Here is a 9,496-nt window from a genome sequence, read left to right as displayed (position 1 = left end):
AATATCTCTGAAGACCAGGATGTAATTTTTTATTAGATTATACAATAATTAACACATAGTTAATTAAATCATAGCATCATATATTATAGTGATCTATTTCTGTCATATGCAAAGGAACACACATTCTCTAGTCTAAGTCTGAAGAAGAGTTTTCTTCCTCCTTTCATTTCATTCCTTTCTCAGATTTTCCCTTAACAAGTAAAAGACAGGTGTTTTCACAGGGTGCTTCTTTGTAAAGTCCTCTCAGTCCATACCACAGTCTGATTTAGCTGTCTTTCTCAAGCTCCCACCATGCCTTGATTGGGCACTTTGGTGGGATTCTCTGGGAAAGATCAGGTCAAACCTGATGAAAAGCAATAAAAACAGATGTAATGCTCTAGTTTGGGTACAAAACCCTACTTATGTTCTATAAGACAAAAGTTAGGCAATTTGACTTTAGTGACTTTAATTGCCAAGAAATTGCAACATGATATGGCTTCCAAAAAAAAAAAAGGTAATTTTAAACTTAATTTACACTGATGGCAGTATAATAATAGGATGAAAGAAATGATACAATTGTGTTCTACCCTGCATATAGCAGTACCATTTGCTGGTTTTGTGTGTTAGGAAGGCTGACAACCTTGTGCAAATTAAGAGGTTTGTACCACAGGGAGGGCTGCTTGATGATCTTGTGGTGAATGTGAGGAAGTATTTGGAACAGGTACAGAAGAAAGAAGTATAAGAACTGTCTTCAAGGAATAATTTAAAAAGTTCTGTATTGCTCAAAATGTATAAAAAAACAGTGGGTGAATGTAACCGTTTTAGTTTTGATAAAAGGGTGGACCATTTCACAATAAGAGCCTTTGGGAAATGGAATGTGTTGTTTAGTGAGGAATTTAGCTCTGTAAAACAGGACATGTTTGAGCAGAACTCTGGATGTCCAAGCATTAATTGGGCCTGTGGTTGATGATTTTTAGTTCGCTTTCAATCCTGAACTTCCATGTTTCTGAAAGAGAGGGGCAGGAGTAAAACTGATGGGATGGGGAAACACATATGAGCTGTGTTTCATATCAAGATGGTATTTATTTACTATGATAAAGAAATTCACTGAAATTTACATTCTTCTTGATGTCATGGGAGAGGCAATGTGAAAAAGCAAAACTTGAAAACTTGATGAAAACACACAGTGAAATATATAGGCACCAGTGGTATTTTTAATTTAGGGGAAGGTAAAAAATAAATCAAGCAGTTAAAGAAGTCAGGATTCAAATCTCCAAATAATAACCTGAGGCCAAGGGAAGCCCTGGGCTTTTGTAATATTGCACAAGTACGTGAGAGAAGTTGTTGTTCATTGTGACCTTCATACAATCTGGACAAAGAAAAGGCAAGAACAGCCTGTATCCTGGTATAAATCAACACTCAATATGTTGTGCTGTCTAGAAAGGCAGAACTGAAGGAGGTAGAGTATTCAGGGAAAAAGTCATTAGACTCATATGGAAAATGTTCCAGCTGTGTATCCCTTAAGATGGTATCAATGGGCTGACTGTGAAGTGTTCCAAACAAGCAGGATTTAAAATGGTGATATTTTAGGAGCACATATTCATTCACCTTGAAAGTTTTAATGAGAAAAGCAAGAGCAACTAAATAGTCTCTCAGCATGACCAGGCATTTCTGGAAAGGTTTTTCTGAGTCACCCGTGTATGCTCAGATCTTTGGCTTTTAAAGACACATTGTCACAGAAACGTCTGACATCATCTCTCACTGCTTTCTTCACTTGATAAGTAAGTGAAGAGATAAAAAAGAAAGAAATATGAACAAAATCACTGTTTCTTCTATAGTATTTAGTAATTGATTTTTGTTTTTCCTTTTAGATTATAGCTCAGTAAGGAAAGCAAAGAAATTTATCCCATGATAAAAGTCAGAGATCTTTTTAGTATCTGTTAAATAAAAATTACATAATTGAGGAGGCTTAGAACAGATGCATAATTGAGGTAAATGGAATTGATTACCAGCATAAATTGTAGGGCCCTTAGTGAAATTTATCCTGGGTAGATCCCCTCATCTCTGCTATACCATCCTCTGTCTTTTCACGTTTCATCATGAAATGGCTAACTAGTAATAATCTATTTTTCCTTTAATCTGAGAACTGCTTTCCTTTATCTTTTCCTATTTCACATGTAGAATTTACATTATTTTGATACCCAAATCATGTACTGATGTTGGACTATGTGAAAGAAAAGAATGAATGAAAGTTTTCATTCTTTTCAAGATATGAGAAGCACCAAATCTAAGATGTCTCCATATGAAAGAGGTTGTTTAAAACCCACGATAAAGTAAAATGATCAGATGTGATTTGAGGGGGGACCCATCCCAGAACTGGGACTAAAGTGTCCATTTGCAAGCTCAATTTTCTTTGAGTCTTCCTGAAAATTCATTTATCAGTTGCTATTCAGTATCCATCATTGAGCTAATGAGATAACTAAATGAAAAAATATTGCTATGGCAAAAAGTGTTTTTAACATGATATGATACATATTTTTGCACTGGTTGTGAGATATTACACTGTATTTGTATAGATAAAAGATGATGTAAGTTTAAGCTTTAACAATGGCAATAAAATTGGAAGATTATGAGAAAATTAGGTAATTGGAATTTTTTTATTGGCTTTCAGAATTACTCTGAGTTTCCACTTTATTTAAGTATAAGTTGTAGGGCAGAAGGCAATGTAGTTGGAGCTAATATTTTACAATCAAAATGAAAATATTTTTACTGTTTTTTTAAGCTCTTTAATTATAGAACTCATAATGCCCTTTTTAATGTGTTGTGGATAATCTTTATTTCTAACTCCATATTCACTAAAATAAAAGATACTGCTAAGGTATATTAATAACGCTACTTAATTGTTTTCATATACGATTTAGAAGGAAGGAAAATTTGGTGGGTTAAGAATAGCAAAGAAAAATAGTAAAGGTGAGGAAAGTTTAGGACATGTTCATGTAAATGGCTAAAATTATCACATTTATCTCTCTGGGTCTTGAACTGAAGAAAGAAACACATTAAGAGATTATAAACTTTGCTCCCCTTACCCTTTCCTAAGAACTTGCAATTAGTTCCGTTATATAAATATGTTATTTATCTTTTTTCTCCTCTTGCATGAATAACCACACTTTTATTTATTTTGAGTTTAATGACCTCTAAGTGAAAAGAAAGCCCTTGATACAAAACCTAAAAATCATAAAACCATTAGCAAATCTTTCACTATGGTTCTGTTTTATAACAACCAATTTTATATACTCTCTTTTTCTTTTTAACTTGCAGCCCATTTATTACCATATCATAAATCTGAACACCCCTCCCCCCTCAACTTCATTGAAATAGTAGTTTTAATCTCTTCTTCCTGGGTTTCTTGTCACCAAGAAAACATACTCAATCACAGAGATCATAGTGGAGCTGTCTCGGATTACTAAAATTTCATTACTTCCATAATATTTGTCACAGCATAATTACAGATAGGTAATAAATTACCATTGAATGCTACACCTGTCAAAATGGATGATTTGGGCTCCTATGAAGTTGGTCTGGGTAATCTCATGACACCTTCAAATGTCCCGGAGATTCTGTGATGATGCAGACATGAAGCTTAGGAATGTTCATATCTAAGGAAGAACACAGCAGGAACTAACATGAAGCAACAGATAGACCACCCACATGCCAACTGAATTTAAACCAGGAAGTAACTGCAAAGATAACTGAATTTAACAGAAATAGAATGATTGTCTCATCCAGTGGCTTTACTTTTCCTAGATGCCTACTAAGGCTGATACCAGGCAAAATTGTGAAATTATGGAAAAGTACATTTTTTTTCATAATTTTTAAAAAATTTATGTCTTCAGGCAACATGTGTTCAGATGTTACCACATGCCTCTATACTAGGTATTGTGCTAAGTACTTGGGATCCTGGGATACTCAGCTGAAAGAGAACCACTCATTGCCTTCAAGACTTCATAGTTTAATCAACTGCTTTATTTTATTTATTTATTTATTTTTTCAACTGCTTTATTTTAGTACAGAATGTAAATGCTGAGAAACAGGTACCCAAAGGTGAAGAGGAATAGAAAAGAGATCTCTAATTCAAATGTAGAGGTTTAGGGAGCATTCCTCTAAGATGGGACATTTGACTTGGGAACTGAAAGAAGAGTAGAACTTGGTCGGGAAGATGGGATATCTAGATGGAGGGGCAACAAGTGTGAAAGCCTGGAGACTTGAAAGGATATTAAATATATGAGAAAGTGATGCTGCTGTGTGATGCAACATGCCTGGAGGCAGTGGTGGTTGTATGGTACTTACACAGAAGGTTGATCTCTAAAAATGAAGGACTTTGAAAATTAAGCCAAGATATTTGGAATTAATTCTAGAGATCACTGGAAAGTTATAGTAGTATTTTAAGGAAGAAGAATGAATATTAACATTTCCCTTAGCAAGGTCATTTTTGGTCATGAGAGTAGAATTTGGAGGGGTGCAACAGGTTGGAACCTGGAAAGAAAGATGTAGCTATGGTTGTGATGAAGGGAATGAAGGCTGGTTGTATAGGCAAGATTGTGCAGAAACAGGATATTTAGGAAGAAGGATACATAGAATTCGATAGCTGTTGCATATTTAGATGGGGACTAACTCACTAGGTAAATAAGTGTCCTTTTCCAAAATAGAGAAAATATGAAGAGGAACACTGACAACGAATTTGTTTTTAACCATGTTCATTTGGATTTATCTGTAGAACAACCCAGAAAAGATCCCGAGGAGGTGTTTCAAAACCTGGCACAGTGAGGAAGAAGTATTTGAAGAGAGCTGAATTCTCACAATCACACTCTTGAACCTTAGAGGAGTTATTGATTCCTCTGAACTTCAAATTCTTTTTTTTATTATTATTATGTTATGTTAATCACCATACATTACATCATGAGTTTTTGATGTAGTGTTCCATGATTCATTGTTTGTGTATAACACCCAGCACTCCACGCAGAACGTGCTCTCTTTAATACCCATCACCGGGCTAACCATCCCCCCCACACCCCTCCCCTCTAGAACCCTCAGTTGTTTCTCAGTCCATAGTCTCTCATGGTTTGTCTCTCCCTCCGATTTCCCCCCCTTCATTTTTTCCTTCCTACTATCTTCTTTTTTTTTTTTAACATATAATGTATTATTTGTTTCAGAGTACGGGTCTGTGATTCAACAGTCTTACACAATTCACAGCACTCACATAGCACATACCCTCCCCAGTGTCTATCACCCAGCCACCCCATCCCTCCCACCCCCCACAACTCCAGCAACCCTCAGTTTGTTTCCTGAGATTAAGAATACCTCATATCAGTGAGGTCATATGATACATGAACCTCAAATTCTTTATCTGTATAAAGAAGTAATATTTACTCAGAGACATGCTTCATTCCCAAGCAGAGTTCTCTAGTGTAGTTTATCTCCTATTGGAGGAGGAGAAAAATTTGTTTTGTTTTGTTTTTGCTCAAGGCCTTGACCACATACCAAACCATTCGAAGAGATCTTCAAGGATGGAGGCCAGAAGGACCTGTATGCAGCTTGTAGAGTAGTTATAACTATTTAGTGAACTATGTCTAGTTAATAAACTTCTCAAAATTCCAGAACATAATGGATTTTTAGATACATGCCAGTTCTCTCCTCCTTTCTTACAATTACTCCATGGTTTTCTTAATAACTAGGTGATCAGAAAATGTCATCTACCTCATAGCAGTAAATCAACATAGCGATAAATAAGCATTTTACTGGCAGTTTTAACAAAGGGTGTCATGTAAGAATTTCATTAGCTTTTGTGAGCTGAAGATGATGGAAGCTCATTTTACTAGATTTACTAGATTTAAAAATTTTTTAATGTCCCTCAAGCTATCTGTCAACAATTAATTTAATCAATATTTCCTGATTCTCTTCTGTGTGATACATACTATTTTGGGCACCAGTTACAAAAAAGTATGTTTTGACAATGCACAAGTCAATATATAATTATTTCAAGTAGAAATATAAAATTCAAAAAATAATTTTAGGTAGTCATGAGTATGGAGCAAAACTGGAAATAAGGATAGATAGGAATTTAAAATCAATGGAAGCTAATTGGTTTACTTTGGATATGGTGGTCAGGGACCGTGTCTCTGAAGAGATGACAGTTAAATGGAAACTTAAATAATAAGTCAAGTGTTTTAAGCAGAAGGGAAAGCAAGTTCAAGGCAGGAGCCAGTCTATTTATTTTCAGTTAACAGAAAAAGAGCCAATGTGCCCAGAGCTTTTGTAAACTGGGAGAAGGCTGGTAGGAAATGGGATTGGAAAGGAAGCAGGGACAAAATGTATCAGACGTTATAGGCCCTGGGAAAGAGTTGGATTTTATATTAAATAAAATGAAAAAAAAAAAAACCTAGAAAATTTAAAGCAGAAGAATAAGGTGATGTGATGAATATCTTATAAAAGTCGTTCTGGATTCTCTATGGAGGCTGGAAGTGACAGGACAATGGTAAGGGCAGAGGGCAACATTGTCTGCCAACTTACAGAACAAAGTTCTGCCAAGAAGACATGCTCAGTGAGGCTGGCAGGTGATTGGCAAGAACAGGTTAGAAAACTGGGCTTACTATTAATCAGAGAAATGTGTAGTTTAATAAAAGGGATTTTTTTCCTGCTGGAAGCTATCATTAAATCATCTTTAGCATCATCAGAAAAAATGCATAAATAATGTCATCTTTTTCATCTTAAAATATTTATTTTCCCAGATTCATCTGTACATTTGATTTTTTAAATCACACTTTAAAAATAAAAGCAAAAAAGTCTTTTTCATTTTCCCCTGTATTCTATGAACAAGAAAATAATACACTGTGACTTGTTCAAAAGCATTCAACTCTTAAAAGTAAATTACATTTCAAACATTTTTAAGAGCTAATAACTAAAACCATATTTTACATTGAAAAAGAAAAAGTACAAAGAATTTATTTAAATAAGATCACTATAAATCCAATCCATTTTTAAGTTGCAAGAAACAGTTTAACTGTGAAGTAGCCGGCAAAAGTACAATATTTTTGTAGAAAGGGAGATGAGTGGGTGAATGAATGATATTTTGATATAAAACAATCATAGAACAGAAAGTATTTAATAACAGGAAGTCAATCTTTCTGGTAGCATTTTACCCAAATCTAGTCATTTATTTAAATGTCAAGAACATCCTGTCAAAATGGCCAAATTTGGAAACGAGAGGTAAATTTTCAACAAGAAGTGTATCTATAAATAAGTGATAGTACAGAAAGTTCCTAATTATACTAAGAAATTTGGAAGTGGGATTTGAACAATTAAAGTGAGTCTGTATAAATGGATACTAAAATGTAAAAAGGCATGAGTTTAGAAAGTATTGACTGGAATTATCTAGAAGAAAAAAATAAATTAAGTGTATGTTTATTGTATTTTATAACATTTAGATTATAAACACAAAGATGTGCAAATTATAAAATTGCATAAGAAATTATCCCAGTGTGACCTTTTTGATTTGGGGCTTTTTATGTTTGACTCTGAGTAAGCTATTTTAAAGGATGATACCGTACCCTTCACTTTACATTGGACATTAGCAATATGGTCATAAAGTGGATCATTTACTTTTCTAAGAGCATCTCTCAATATTTTCAACAATTCTAAAACATCCACAGCATTATCATTTTTCCTCTGTCATTGATTTGCCCTGAATTGTCTCCCTGAAACTTCAGACCCTTTTTTTGTTGCCTACTTGAATTTTTCACTTAGATGACTAATAAGCAATTCAAAATTTAAGTGCCCAAACCATAACTCTTTTTTCCCATTACCTCTTCATCCATCAGCCTGCTTACCTCTGAGTCTTTACCACTTAGAAAATAGGACGTTGTCTATCCACGTGATCAGAGAATTACCAGGGACTTATTGCTCTTCTACTGTTTCATCCTCTCATTTTGCACATTCACCACATGAATCCATGTACTTCTTCCATATCTACTATTGGTATCATAGTATCAGCTGTACTCCCTTTCTTGAATGGATTCCTACAAGCCTCCCTAACTAAATCTTTGTTAACCTCTGCCACTCAGGAGTCAGAACTATCTTTTAAATAGCAATATTGGAGCTTAAAAATGTGCATTTCTTTTTATTGCAATTTGAAGAATTCAGAAACTCTGTCCTGGACCACAGAACCCTCATGACCTGGTCCCTGTTCACTGACGTAATATCAACACTCAGTCACCAAGTTAGCCACTGCATGCTTTCTTGGTTCCTCTCTGTTGGTGTTGATGGTCCTTCTGCCAACTCATCTGCCTGGGTTTCTCTTAACTCTTTTTTATTATTTGGTGTTCTCCTTTTCATTATGCGTGTTTCACTTTAAATAACATCTCTCTCTCTCTCTCTCTCTCTCTCTTTTTTAAAGACACAAAGTTTGCTTTAAGTATTTTCTGGGGGGAAAGGACACCACACTTCTACTCAATTAAGAGAAACATTTTTACAGTCTTGAGGTCTTTTATTTTCTTTACATTTATCATGCCATGAATTCATAGGGAATGGGTTCCAGCAGTCCAGGCTCCTTTCCATTAGTTCTCACAAAGTGTGCTTCTCTGGGTGGGGCAGGCTGGCGCTTCAACTGAACCCAAGTACCTTTCTCTTTGGCTTCCTTCTTTTTCTGATCATTTTCCTTCACACGCTTCAGGAAGCTGTCTCGGCTCTTTGAGGGTTTAATATGCTCAATGCGTACATTAATTCTCTTGGCAAGAATCTTGCCCTTAACTTGTTTGTTTACAACAATGCCAACAGCATGCTGAGTAACATTGTAGACTCTTCCAGTTTTGCCATGGTAACATTTGTGGGGCATTCCTTTTTGAACAGTGCCCATTCCCTTGATGTCCACAATATCACCTTTCTTATAGATTCGCACGTATGTGGCCAAAGGAACAACTCCATGTTTTCTAAAAGGTCTAGAGAACATATAGCGGGTACCTCTCCTCTTTCCCTTTGTGTTGGTCATTTTGGCGAATTACTGGAAGATGGCGGTTCCCTTAAATAACATCTCCTAATAGAAGAGTTTGCAGAACTCCTTATCGGGAGTCCGTACTCAGGCACGTTCTCTTATCACACCACCCTGTTTAATTCTCTGGATAGGATTTGTTCTAGCCCATATATTATCATGGGATATAGAAGGGCTATGGAAACAAAAATTTTGTCTGTTACTCCTGTATGCTCAGTCTTCAGTTAGTGTCTGGCATGCAGGAGAGACTTTGTGTGTGTACATGCATATACACATACATATATGTATGTGGGTGTGTATCTATATCTGACGGAATAAATGAATGATGAATAGACATTTGGATCCAGTTGTATCCAATGACATTGAAGTGCCAGCTTTGAAGTACCTCACTGTATTTCATTTTATGATAAAAGGATTAAATCACCCAGAATATGCTTGTCTTACCTATTTTTTAAAGCAATGTATTTCTTAAAAACA

The 9,496-nt window shown here is 35.3% G+C and overlaps 1 pseudogene; it reads right to left on the bottom strand.

Annotated features, from left to right (window-relative positions):
* Positions 1-8,511: 8,511 nt before the first annotated feature.
* Positions 8,512-9,043, bottom strand: LOC114219253 (large ribosomal subunit protein eL21 pseudogene; annotated as a pseudogene).
* Between the last annotated feature and the right edge of the window lie 453 nt (positions 9,044-9,496).

This window comes from Eumetopias jubatus, unplaced genomic scaffold (assembly GCF_037043125.1).
Source record: "Eumetopias jubatus isolate StellerSeaLion01/CBP00866 unplaced genomic scaffold, mEumJub1_p1.0 scaffold_1, whole genome shotgun sequence".
Taxonomy (NCBI): Eukaryota; Metazoa; Chordata; class Mammalia; order Carnivora; family Otariidae; genus Eumetopias; species Eumetopias jubatus.
This window is presented reverse-complemented; position numbering and strand designations above follow the sequence as displayed.